The 13,611-nt window shown below is 51.1% G+C and overlaps 1 long non-coding RNA gene across 1 annotated transcript in view; it reads left to right on the forward strand.

Moving 5' to 3' along the window:
- The window catches only part of LOC117087197, a 30,192-nt gene that overhangs the window by 569 nt on the left and 16,012 nt on the right, over nt 1-13,611 (forward strand). The window lies entirely within an intron of this gene.

A 13,611-nucleotide genomic window follows, 5' to 3' on the forward strand; every position in this document is an offset into this window, starting at 1 on the left:
TTGCTTCATTGGAGGATTAAGTGTGATAAATGGGGGGTTTGTTCGCTCTCCCGTCCAGATGTTGTGTCTAAGTAAGGGTTTTTTCAAAAAAAAGTTTTTTTACATTCTTGGCCCAGGGCCCATATATATTTTGGATACTGCTGGGAGTATATAATATCATTGGAAAATGATGCGGTCTGCTAACCTTTTAAATAACATTTCCTCCCTCCTCTATTTTCTAATAGTTTGTTTTTCTTTCCATGTTTGCCTTTTATTGGGGGAAATTTTTTTGGAAATTAATGAGGCTCAAGTTTGGAGACCAAAATAAAAAAGGGGTGGGGGAGTGTGAGAGGTGGATGGGGTGTGGAATGAAGCTGAGTCGGGGGAGGGCTACTCTGTGTCTTTTAAAGCGCTCCTGGTTTGATTTCTTTTTTTTTTTTTCTTTTAATTTTCTCTGCCGAGGCTGCCGCGGCCCTCCAGCGGGGCTGCGTGGTGGCGCGCGCGGGCAGGGCGCCCGGGACTCTCCGCCGCGCCCGGCGCCCGCTCGCCCTGCCCGGGCCGTGGGGCTGCGCGCCGCTGGCCTCCGGGAAGAACCTGCCATTCCCCTCGCAGCCGGGCCCGACGTGAGAGGGGGTGGGGGTGGGGGCGCCTCCTTCCTGAGTGAAACCTACGGAATCCGGCAGGAATTCGGGCCTCCCAGATTTAAGAAAACAAACAAAGGAAAGATTGTCAGAGAGGGGCCGCCAAGAGCCGCCGGGCCGCCGCACTGCCCTCCGCGCTCACCCCCGGGGCGCCCGGGCCTCCCGGCGGGGGCGGAACGCGAGGCTGGGGGGCTCCCCCGGGTGGTCCCCGGTGGGCTTCCCTGCCCTGGGTCTTGACTAACCTGTGTTGAGTCATCCTCCTGTCTCTAGAGCTAAAGAGGCCCCAGGGCGCATGAGAAAGGAGGGTGCTGCCGAGGTGGCTGCCTGGGGACCGGCCCTACAGAGGTCATCCGGGGCATCCCCTGCCTCTAGGCAAATCCCCACGGAGTCCCATCCCGCACCCTCCCACAGCGTTCAAGGCGAACCCCTGTCTCCAAGCCCAGGCTTGGGAGTGAAATCTCGACGGCTCAGGTTCCTTCTCTACGCAGTCCCCCAGCCAGACTAGGAACGGATCACCGCGCGGGTGGGCTCAGTTCCCGGCTTCGCCTGGGTCTAGGAAGAATGATAAAAAGTGAGAATGTAAAAGGAGGAGATACTATAAAACAAAAGGGGTTAGACACCTATAAGGCAGCAGGGACCCGGTGGTAAACATGCGGGTCTCCTGTGCTTCCACCGCTTGCGTTCTTCCCTGCCGCGTCCACGTTCGTTTCCTTCTCGTTATCTTGGTCTCTCCTGATTCTGTTCTCGTGTCAGTCTGCCCTGCCTCTGTTTCTCCAACTCTCTGTGGTCTCTCTCCCTCTCTGCCTTCTCTGTCTCCTTAATCTGAATATGGCTCAGTGCTTCTGGCTTTCTCTTTGTCTCTGAAGCTATCCTCCTTCGTGTTTCTCTGTCTCAGAGCTGTCTCGTGGCCTGTCTCACTGTGTCTTCTTTTCTCCTCCTCTTCCTCCTCCTCTCCTCTCTTCTCTCTCTCCCCCTTTCGTCCCCCAACCCCCCTCCCCCCACCATTCCTCTCCATCTCTCCACCCTGCCCCCGCCTTAGGTAGCCCAGCGGGCGGGCGCCGGGCCAAGGCCGCTCTGGGCAGGGCCTTGCTGGCGCTGACAGAGCCTCGCGCCCGCGGCCCAATTAGCGCGCGGCGCGAGGGACGCTGCATCTGGAATTGCGCTGCGCTCACGGCCAAGGACGATTGTTTAGTCTGCGCGGCGGGGCGGGCGGCCCGTGCGGTGGCCCCACATCTGGAGCCTCGGCCAGACGGCCCTGCTGGCGGCTGGCCGGGGTGCGTGTGCATTTTTAACTCTGGGATTTGCTGACAAGTTAAGAAGTCAGAAAGTCAGTGACGGCGGGAACTGGCGAGGCACTCAAGGAAGGGAGGGGCAGGCGGAGGCTCGGGCGCATCGGCCGCGGCGGAGACATGCTCGGGGGCGCGCACAGCAGCTCAGTGCTTTGGCCCAGCGCGGCCTTCCCTCAGTCTACCCCACCTGTAGCTGCCCAGAGCCGCAGCCACGCGTTGACTTTTCTTCCTTCCCAGTCTTTATCCTCTCCCACTTCTCCTTTCTCTTTATTTAGTCCCTGAACTATCCCGAAATCCCACACTTCCCAGCTGGCCAGAGCTCCTTGGAGGCTAGCCTCTAAGAGGGAAGCCCTGGAATCTCAGGGCTCCCACGCTCTGGAGGAAACACACAGAGAGCCAGAGAGGGCCAACAAATTGCCCGGAGGTGGCTCGGTAGTTAAGCGGCAGAGCTAGGACCAGAGGCCAACTCTCTTGACCCCTAATAGGGCTCTTGGCACAGCTCCAGGTCCCCCTTGGGGCAGATCCAATGTGAGCATTCTCACATTGTCAGAGTTCCTTCCCATCCTTTAAAAACGTGCTTTTGCACTTCCACTCATTCATTTCACAAATATCTGTAGCACACTGTGTGCCCGGCCTGGGAAACACAGCGGTAAACAAGACAGGCATGTCCTGGTGCTGCAGAGCTGACATTTTAGTGGAGAAGACAGAAATGTTAGACAGACAGAAACTACGCAGCAAACAAACTATCCAAAGTTATAAACTATTGAGGAACAGGAACAAAATTGCTAATGCTTATTGAGTAACTATTGTGTGCCAGTCACCATTATAGATATTTTCATTGTAACCAACTGATCAAATCTTCATTATGTCCTCATGAGGTAGGCATGTGTCCCTGTTTTGCAGATGGACAATTCGAGGCTGAGAGAATTACATGATTTATCCAAAGTCACACACGTGCACAGGTGGTGGAGCTAAGGTGCAGATTCAGGTTTGACTTCAAAACCAGGGCTCTCGCTCCAACAGTGGGCTGCAAGGGCTTAAAGGACAATGGTACAGTTGTCCAGAATTGGGTAATTGACATCCAGGTGGTATACAATTTATTCTCAGCAGCAAAACAAGTATTTACCAGGCCACTACTGTAAAGATCATTACTAGCATTTGTGTACTGCTTTCTTATTTATAAGCCATTTTCACTTGCATCATCTTCTTTAATCTTCACCACAACTTAGAGAGGTAAGTATGATTATCATTTCCATCTCTGCCTCTGCAAACTAAGACCTGCCACGTTACCCAAGCTTCACTTGAGTTTTAAGAGCACTCCCTGCCCCAGCACTCTTTCGCAGTAACAGAGAGCTCCATTTCTTTCTACATTTGGCCTAGTTTTTCCTTGTTCTGTTTTCCTTGGAAATAGAGCTCAGTGCTCACCCTCATCCCCAGAAAATAGTGACTACATCATGCCTTTGAGATGTTTCCCCCAGGAGCAAGTAGAGACTTTGTAATGTGCCATGGACTCTCAGCACAGCGTCCTGGTGAACCAGCCTGCTTTTCTCGTTGTGCAGCCAGGCAGACCTAACTGTTTAGGTCTGCCTGGCAGACCCACAAAGCCACACAGGGTTAGAGACCTTGGGTTCTATTCAGCCTCTACTGTGTGACTCAGCAGGTCGCTTACCCTCTCTGGACTTCAGTGTCCTCCCCTTTGAGATGGGAGATTTGGGATAGAGCAAATTTACTTTTCTTGGGTCACAAACTCCTTTGAGAATTTGCTGGAAGCTTCAGGTCACCAACTCAGAGTGGCTTATGTGTACACGTTTACTCAAGCACTCCATTTTTACATATACACACACACACATATTTATTTATTTATTTATTTTGAGATGGAGTCTTGCTCTGTCTCCCAGACTGGAGTGCAGTGGCGCCATCTTGGCTCACTGCAACCTCTGCCTCCCGAGTTCAAGCGATTCTCATGCCTTAGCCTCCCGAGTAGGTGGGATTACAGGTGCCCACCATCACACCAGACTAATTTTTGTATTTTTAGTAGAAACAGGATTTCACCATGTTGGCCAGGCTGGTCTCAAACTCCTGACTTCAGGTGATCGGCCCACCTCGGCCTCCCAAAATGCTGGGATTACAGGTGTGAGCCACCATGACTGGCCATTTTTTACTTATATTTTTAAGGGACTTAAGGAGTCTTAAGGGTTATCCGTGGGCTCTCTAAGGGATTCCAAGACCCCCACCCCCACCCCCACCCCTCCCATCGCCAAGTTTGGAATTGCTGTACAAAATGGTTTTTACACTCATGAGACATCCATAAAACCCACTACTGACCTAGGTAAAAAGAACCACAGGACATCCCTGGTAGGCAGAGAAATGTGGGATCCTTTTCACTGAGGACTCAGCAGATCTTACTCCCATGGCCTTTTCTTTTTCCATGTTTTACCTTTGGGGTTGGCTTAGAATAGGAAGAGGCAGGAGTCATCCCGCCAGTGCCAGGGGAACACACCTTTGTGCTTTGGCCACAGAGTGAATAACATAACTAGGTACCTCTCGGTTGGATCATGCCTAGATAGGGGAACTTCCCCTCCCCTACACACATCATCATCATCATCATCACAGCCACTTCTTACCTGTTCTGAGCATTCCCCAAATGTCATTCCAGCTTGTTCCAACCTGGCTATGGCATAAGCAGAGAAGGTAGAAAGGTCTCAATTTTATAGAATATGTGGTCCAGAGTTGTCCTATGTCTTGCTTAGCATCACACAATGAATTAAAAACTGAACAATAGGGAGAGTCCAGGTTTTCCCAGCTCTAATATCAAACCTCCTTTTGGTCCACAAATACTTACAGTGTGCCTACTGTGTGCAAAATGCCATGCTGGAGGCTGTCAGGGCTTGAAAGGTGATGATTCAGCAGAGGATGCTGTTCGTGCCTCACTCCATGTCCTCTAGCCCACTTCTCCACTCATTTGCCACTGTGATGGGAAGGTGTCAGCAAGCCCAGGAATTGTCCCCTCTAAGCAGCCTTTCTGCTTCTCACCTGCAGGGTTTCTCCAGTGCAGGGGCCAAGGGAGCTTTACTCAGCCTGCAGGACAGCTGGGATTTAACACTGCAGGGGCAACCCTCAAGTTATTAATAAGAGATAAGAATGGATGGATAAGCAACCTGGCTGCCTTGGGACTCCGTGGGACAATTCCGTGGTGTGTTCTCATGATTCCTCAGTGAGCCCCCATTGCCCCCAATGAAACTCAATCATTAACCACTCTTCACTGGCTTTTCTCCTATCCCATCCTTATCTCACTTCCCCATTCCCTCCCTCCAGCCTCCAGTGATCACCTCCTCAGTAAACTACCTGCACGCAAGTCTCAGGGTCTGATTTCAGGGGAAACCAAAGTAGGACATGCAGAGACATGCGTGCAGACACACACACACACACACACACACACCCCTCTGTGAAAAGACAAGGCACAGAGAAGAATCATTCCCAGTCATAACTGGGTGGCATCAATAATAAAGGCTGACATGTCCAAAGCTCTAAGACTATGCTCCTCACTTTGCTAAGCACATTCTATACTTGCTTCATTTATTTATTTTTATTTATTTTTTATTTGGCAGGCGAGAAGTAGGCATCATAATTATACCGATTACATAGAGTAAGAAACTGAGGCTGAGAGATTAACCTGCCAAGGTCCCTTAGCTAAAAAGCCTGGCTGTGTACCCAGACCTATCCACCTCCCAAGCAAGTATCTTGTAAAGACTGCCTAGGCTGTCTGTGGCTGATGCTACAGGAATAGAGCCCAGAGAGGACTAGGGATGGGGAGACTTCCTAGAGGAGGTGGGGTTTGGCTTGGCCTTGAAGGACAAGATAGGCTTCCACTTCTACCCATCCAGGGCAGGCCGTATGGAAAACAGAGAAAGTTCTAGGCAAAAGATGAAGAACTTTGAAAACAACAGTGAGGAATTGGGTCCAGCTAGCCAGGAATGTGTCTTGGAGCAGGTTGAGGCCAGGCTGTGGAGACCAGAATGTCAGCCAGCAAGGTGGCCTCTTCCCCACACCAGCCCAATGGCCTCTGTTAGAGAGGGCTCACCAGGAACAGAAATGGTGGAGGCTGGGGACTAGGTAGCAGTCCTGCTCAGGCATAGAGGGCAGAGAGCTCACACCTGGTCTGCACCCCATTTCCTGGCCAGGCACCCCTGCTCTCAATCATCCCCCATTTCCAAGTAGTAAATAGATGTATAAAGCAACCGTTTCCATTTAAAGCTCTGCAGACCGTAGGGAGGAGGGCCTGCAGGCCATCTGGGCCCTTGTTTGGCAATGTTTGTGCTCACAACAAACCTGATAGACAGAGATTTATCGCCGTTTTCATTAGCTGGGGTTGGTTTGGTTTGCTGCTTTTCCACCCCCTCCCCCCTATACACACACTCCCGAGTTACAGATTTATGGTGGGTGGGAGGACCAGGGACTCAGAGAGAGGGGAGGAAGAAGGCCGAGCAAGGTATGGACTTGAAGCAAAGGGGATGGTGTGGAGATTCGGAGGATGAAGAGGTGGGGGTGGTGAGGAGTGCACCAGCTCTAGAGAAAGACTGAGCGTGTGTGTGTGTGTGTGTGTGTGTGCGCGCGCGCACTAGCATGCATGTTAGAAGGTGGCTGAAAGACACCTGCAGCCACATCCCCTCAACACACACATACACGTACATCTCATGATCACCGTAACTGTTGAGCATAGAAGCTGCTGAAATTCTAAGCTATCACCACCAGCACTGGGCCCAAGGCCAGGAGGGATGCAGACCTTTGGCAAGCTCAGGGTCCACTCTGGTCTGACCGTATTTAACAAATGCCTATGTAGCATTCCTTCTGTCCTGAGACAGATCTTCACTAATTTATCTAACTAGTGAAATTAGCTATCTTCACTAATTTCACCCTTAAAGCAACCCTCCAAAGAGGACACTGTATCATTTCCCTAATGCTGGTTCTTTCCCTCCTCTCACAGCAGGGTATACACGCCACCCATCTCTGTAGGAAGGGGCCTAGACTTGAGTTCCCAGTTGTAAATATCATTTTGCCCCTTGGTAAATATCATTTTGCCCCTTGGTGCTCCTGTGAAGTTCCCGTGGGCATCCCCTGAGGACCCCTTGTTGGGTTCTTTGCACTCCCTCTCCTCCAGCACTTCCCATCCCCAGCCAGGCTGGCTCCTTCCCTGTCTGCATCTTTTCTCACACAGTGTCTCCCCTGCCCAGTGTGCCCTCCCCACACCTTCACTCATCAAAGTCCTTCTAGCCTTGCAGCCCACGTAGACTGCCTCTGTGAGGCCATTCCTGAGCTGTCCCCTGAGGTTCATGCCTTCAGTGAAAGACACTGAGAGCCGCCCTTGGGGATCATCCTGAAAGAAGAGGAAGAAACCAGAGAAGGTTGGCTCCTGCCTCTCACAAGCAGAGTGGCTCTACTTTTCATAGCAGAGTTCTGTGTCAGATTTCATTAGAGCTAATTTGAAGAGGAAAAACAAGGTTTAACCCAGTGATCAATTCTAACTGTCTCATTTCACAGGTGAGAAACCAAGATCAGAGAGGGTGAGTGACTTGTCCAAGTCACACAGAGTTCTCGTCAGGGCCACAAGGCCACGCTCTCCGACACTCTTTCCATGGGATAGTTTCCCCTGAGTGTATGCCCATCCTGCTAGGAAACTGGAAGCTCTCGAGAGCAAGGACCAGGACACGGCATCTCTGTCTCCACTCAACAAGCATGTGATGCCTGAGTGTTATTTCACAGGCATTTGATCCCCAAGGCTGGCAGCTTTAAGAGGGTCCATGTTATCAGCTTGCTTCCACAGCCCCCAGGTAGGGACAGGCTGTAGGGCTGAGATGGGGCTGGAGTGCGGAAGGGGGAGTTCCTTGTCCCTATAGGATCCCCTCCATCTGGAACACTCACTGCCAAACAGAGCTCTCTGCCTCAGGATTTTCAACACACAAAGCACCTGTCTTTCCAGACCCACCCATAGTCATGTCCCTTGAAAAGAAAGGGTTGATGGGTTGGTTGGTTGGTTGGTTGCCTGGAAGGCCCTTAGCTATAATCTGAAGGAAACCAAAAGAACTTCCTCTCCCCAACAAACCAGAACATCAACCCACCGTCAGCCTGCCTCAGTGTCTACTGTCCCATCAGAGTGCCTCCTGTGGGACATGGCCTTGGCTCCAGAAAGTCCTACCTCTTTCCTAAGCAGGAGTGTCCCACTAGTTCTGACTAAGGCAGGACTCATCGAAGTCAAGAGTGGACTCTGGAGCCACACAGTCTTGGATTCTAGTCCAAGATCTGCGGCTGAGAAATACTAAAATACTTAACCTCTCTCTGCTCTGGTCTCCTCTGGGAAATAGGGATAAGAATATCTGGAACAGTGCTCAGAGGATTATTAAGTGAACAATTTGTCTCAACTTCCCTGACGGAAAAAAAAAGGATTGAATGAGATAACCTGTTGGGGCACTCAGCACAGCACTGGGCCCACTGATATCTTCCTGTGAATGAGGTCCTCCAGGATTAGCAAGTGGGTTGTGTGGCAAAGTCCCCAGGGAATGAGAGGATGGAGCTGGTGGAGCTTAAAGACACAGAGAACAGAGGGAGTTACCCCAGGCCACAGACAGCCCTGGTGGAGGAGGGGGAACAGCTTGGTCACTGAGCCCCCATCTGCTGTGGGGGATCTTGAAAGTGGGAGGAGAAAAGTCTGGCACCAAAACCAACGTCTCCTTCTCTGATTTGCCAGGAGCTGCCCCTTAGCTGGGCTTAAAAGTTCCTTCCAAGGGGTCATTTCACATAACAAACTTTCATAGAACTCACTACATGCCAAGCACTACATCTTCCCCCAGTAAACTAGGCAGTTGAGGTCATTAGGGATTATTATTGTTATCTTGTCTTACAAGAAGGCGGCCGATGAACCAGGAGCTAGCAACCTGCTGGGGCCACACAGTCCTAAAGAGCAGAACCAGGCTTTGAACCCAGGCAGTCTGCCTGCTCTTAAACCCCTGGACACTGGGTCAGCTTCCTCACCAGCCGTTGGCCACACCTCCAAAGCCCTCTGCAGTCAGTTGCCTGACCAACCTTTTCCCTCCTGGGGTCTCATCAAGTCTGCATTTCTCACTGTCAGGCTGGGATCTGATTCTCTTTCCAGTTCGATGGAAATTACCAAGGTCCAGGGGCCCAAGGTTGGGGAGATGGGGGAGGGTGAACAAGACAAATAAGACATAATCCGGGCCCTCGGGAGTTTTCCACTCACCCCTCTTAGACCAAGCGAAAGTACAAATGGAGGCCCACATTCCATATGTCTAAATATTTAAAAGTTAAAAATCAAGTTAACAAACTGTTTAATAAAATGTGTTCTATTCTCCTAGGCTGACACATACACCTTCTAAAGATCTAGAAGGCCAGATTTGAATTTAGAGTTCTCAGGCTTATCGGAGTTCTGCACAGGGACACCGCACAGGGAGAAACTCCCTCTGCTCTCCCCAAGCCCTGCCCTCAGCCTGCCTCTTCTCTTCCCATCCCACCTTCACCTTAAACTAGGGCTTCGAGAGCACGTGTGTGGATACTCCAATCTGCACACGAAACTGCTGACCACATGCCCCACACTCAACTCACAGCCAAGACACAGGCTACCCTCTGGAGGTTGGACCTGGGGAGGTGACCTGCAGAGGTCCTGGATGCAGGGTACAGGCCCTTAGGGCAGGGATTTCTAGGGTGCTGGGTATCTGGAGCATGGTTCAGGAGTGGGGGTGGCTCCCTGCTTCTGGACAGACTCCTACACTGTGAGGAGGGCCAAAGGAAGGCCCTAAGTATAGGGCCCCTTGTCTAAAGGCACTGGAGCTGAAGGTGGGTCACTCTTTATTCCTTCTGCTTTCTAATCCCTTTGTCTGATCAGCCAACTCTGAACATCCTGGCAACTTTCCTTTCTAAACAGTTCTCCAAGCCCCATCACAGCCCCTCTAGTCCAGGCCACTCTCATCTATCACCATGTCACCACAACAGCTTCCTAACTGGTCCTCCAGGCCCCAGTCCTTCGCCCACCCCTCCACAGCCAGTGATCTTTTTTGAACACAAACTGGATCACGATGCAGCCATGCTTAACACTCTTCTGTGGCTCCCTGCTGCATACAGAATTCCCAAATTCAGCTTGGCCATTGACCTTGGTGTCCAGCCCCTCTCAAGCCCTCCAGCCTCAGCCTGCCCTACTCCCTGCCTCTAAATGATGCTCTGGCCTGTCTACGCTGCCCCCAGGTCCCTGCAAGACATGAAGTACACACTGCAGTGTGTGCTGCTCCTCTGCCCCACTTTCTCACCTCCTGTCTCTACAAATTCCATCTTCTTGAAGATTTGGCTTCATGGTCAAACCTGCAGCAATCCTTTGTTGTCAACAGCCCACTCCCGCCTCCAGGTCTGGCAGGGAGTCCCTGGCCTGTGCTCTCATACTAGTATCTACACTCTGTTATAACTATCACTAATTTAACCACTTCCCAATACCCCGACCATTGCCATCTCTTGCCTGGACTATTGCAGTGGCTCCCAAATTATTCTCCCTGCTTCCACTCTTGCCCCTTCCTCCAGGCTGTCCTCCACCAGCAGCCAAAGTGAGCCTTTTAAGACATGTGTTTGGCCGGGCGTGGTGGCTCACGCCTGTAATCCCAACACTTTGGGAGGCCGAGGCAGGTGGATCACCTGAGGTCGAGAGTTCAAGACCAGCCTAACCAACATGGAGAAACCCCATCTCTACTAAAAATACAAAATTAGCCAGGGTGGTGGTGCATGTCTGTAATCCTAGCTACTCGGGAGGCTGAGGCAAGAGAATCGCTTGAACCCGGGAGGCGGAGGTTATGGCGAGCCAAGATCGCACCATTGCACTCCAGCCGGGGCAACAAGAGCGAAACTCCATCTCAAGAAAAAAACACATGTGTTTGGGCTGGGCACGGTGGCTCACACTTGTAATCCCAGCACTTTGGGAGGCCGAGGCAGGCGGATCACCTGAGGTCAGGAGTTCGAGACGAGCCTGACCAACATGGCGAAAACACATCTCTGCTAAAGATATAAAATTAGCCAGGCATGGTGGCACGTGCCTGTAATCCCAGCTACCAGGGAGGCTGAGGCAGGAGAATCGCCTGAACCCGGGAGGCGGAGGTTGCAGTGAGCCAAGATCACGCCACTGCACTCCAGCCTGGGCAACAAGAGCAAAACTCCGTCTCAAGAAAAAAAAAAGACATGTTTACTGACATCACCCCTTGCTCAATATCCCCAGTGGCTCTCATCTCACTATAGGATCCGAAGGCCTGCCGGGACTATAGCATCCTTCGTGATTTGCCCCCTGCTCCCTCTACTCTTCTCCCTTCCTTCTTCCCTCCCTCACTCTTCCCCAATCACACTGGTCTCTTTCCTTCCTCCTCGTTAAACTCAAAGGCACTCCTGCCTCAGGACCAGTGCACAAGCAGTTCCTTCCCTTTATTCAGGTTTCTGCTCAAATATCCTCACCTCCAAGGTCCTTGTCTTCCCCCTACCTTGTTTTCCTTCACACATTAATCTCCCCATGGCAGACTGTATATCTCTTTGCTTATATGTTTCTGTCTGTTTCTCCTTCAACCATCTAAGCTCCACAAGAGTGGGGACTTTATCTGTTTTGTCCACCTCAGTGTCCTCAGGTGTGACACATAGAGGTGCTCGAGAAGAATTTGGCAAAGGAATCTTCTGTTTATGTTTTCATGTCCCAGCTAGAATGTGTGCCCCCGAGAGCAGGGCCTGTGGCTCATTCATCTCGGTGTCCCCTCTGCTTGGCCTGTTGCTGGGCACATAAACACATGACTTCATTCAGATGGTGAAAGAATGGAGGCCAAGAGCATGGCCTGTGAAAAGGCACCACAGTGGGCTTGAGCTGAGGGCACACAGGGTAGATGGAGCTGGAAAGGTGAGGTGGGAGCAAACTACAGAGGGGCTGGAAGGCTGGGGGAACTTCTCTGTAGCTTACCATTGCAATGGCTCCTATCGAACATGGAGCCATTGCAAGATCTTAAGCCAGAGAGAAGAATTTTACGCAGCAACTATATTTAAAGCTGGGCATGGTGGCTCATGCCTATAATCCCAGCACTTTGGGAAGCCAGCACAGGAGAATCACTTGAGGCTAGGAGTTTGAGACCAGTCTGGGCAATATAGTAAGACCCCCATCTCTATGAAAAATTTAAAAATTAGCTGGATGTGATGGCACACTCCTGTAGTCCCAGCTACTGGGGAGGCTCAGGCAGGAGGATCAATTGAAATCTGGGAGGTCAAGGTTGCAGTGTGCCATAATCATGCCACTGCTCTCCAGCCTGGATGACAGAGCGAGACCCTGTCTCAAACAAAATAAATAAATGAATATGTGTATGTGTGTGTGTGTGTGTGTGTGTATGTGTGTATATATATGTATTTAAAAGAACTTGGGAAAAGAGTAATCAGGAAAGCATGGAGAAATGGAACTGACTTAGAGATTGCAAAATCCCTCATCTCGGAATATCCCAGAAGCAAAGCATCATCTTGAGTTGGACACACCAAGGCTTGTCTCCTGATACTTCTGGGCCTCTTTACACAGGCTCAATCCACTTTCTGACACTGAAAATTGGTTCTGGACATAAATGCTCCAATCACCCCTAGGAATGCTGAAATTTGCATAAGAAGGTATCTTAGAGAAAGGTTAGATGTGAGCGGTTCCCTGGGGGCAAGGGCTGGGAAAGGTGCAGGAAGAGTATGGTGGCTCTGCCCCCCCGGGAACAATTGAAGGCCCCTATTTGGCACCATCACTCACGTAGGGCTTGGTTGTCCAGAAAGTCCTGGGAAACAGGGCGACAGAGTGTCTCGGGTCTCCCCTCCCGGCTGCCCACCCCCCAGGCTTTACTCTGGGTCAGTTGGAGCCTCAAGTGGCTTTTAAGCAATTAGACCGAGCACTGGGTACTTTCTAATCTAATTGTTTCAAAAGCTCTTGAAGGGTTTGAGTCTGAGCTCTTAAAATGCCAGAGAAGGGGGAAATCAGTGATGGTGGGAAGTATGCGGGGCCCAGCTCTCTTCCCCCACCCCTGTTTCTGCTCTCCATCTTCTTGAGGATGGAGCGAGTGGACAGTTTAGAGCAGAAGGGTCCCTCCTCCCCAGGCTCTGAAGATTCTGTACCCACGTCCCTGCCCTACTTCAGGTATCCAAGTAACTGTTTAATCAAAGTCAATGCCCTCCCCACCAAATTAATGAGAACTAAGGTCGTCCAGTAGGGTGACCCTGACCCCAGTGGGCAAAGCATCTCACCATCACCCAAGAAAACATGTCAGCAGCCTCACTATGATTACATACCTACCCATGGGCTGGAGGCTTCGGATTTTTTGAAAAGCTCCTGACCTTGAGGAGACCAACAGCCTGACAAGGGAGAAAAGAGCTGCTTCAAATAAGCAGAAATGAGAGGTTGAACTTAAGAGAGATGCAAAAGCAGTGAGCTCCAGGAACACTGAACTGGGTGGGAGTAGGGCCAGAACTGGAGGAGAGAACTGAGGAACACTCCATGGTGGAGGTGACATTTGAGCTGAGCCTGAAGAGTCTGTAGAATTGTGCAGGTCAAGTTAGAAAGAAGGATACATTATGAGTCCAGGGAATGAACATGAACCAGAAGCGATCATGGGAGGGTGGAGGGCCCTAAGGACTCTCATCCATCCCATCATGCTCTGACTCAG

Source organism: Trachypithecus francoisi, unplaced genomic scaffold (assembly GCF_009764315.1).
Source record: "Trachypithecus francoisi isolate TF-2019V2 unplaced genomic scaffold, Tfra_2.0 Lachesis_group10, whole genome shotgun sequence".
Taxonomy (NCBI): Eukaryota; Metazoa; Chordata; class Mammalia; order Primates; family Cercopithecidae; genus Trachypithecus; species Trachypithecus francoisi.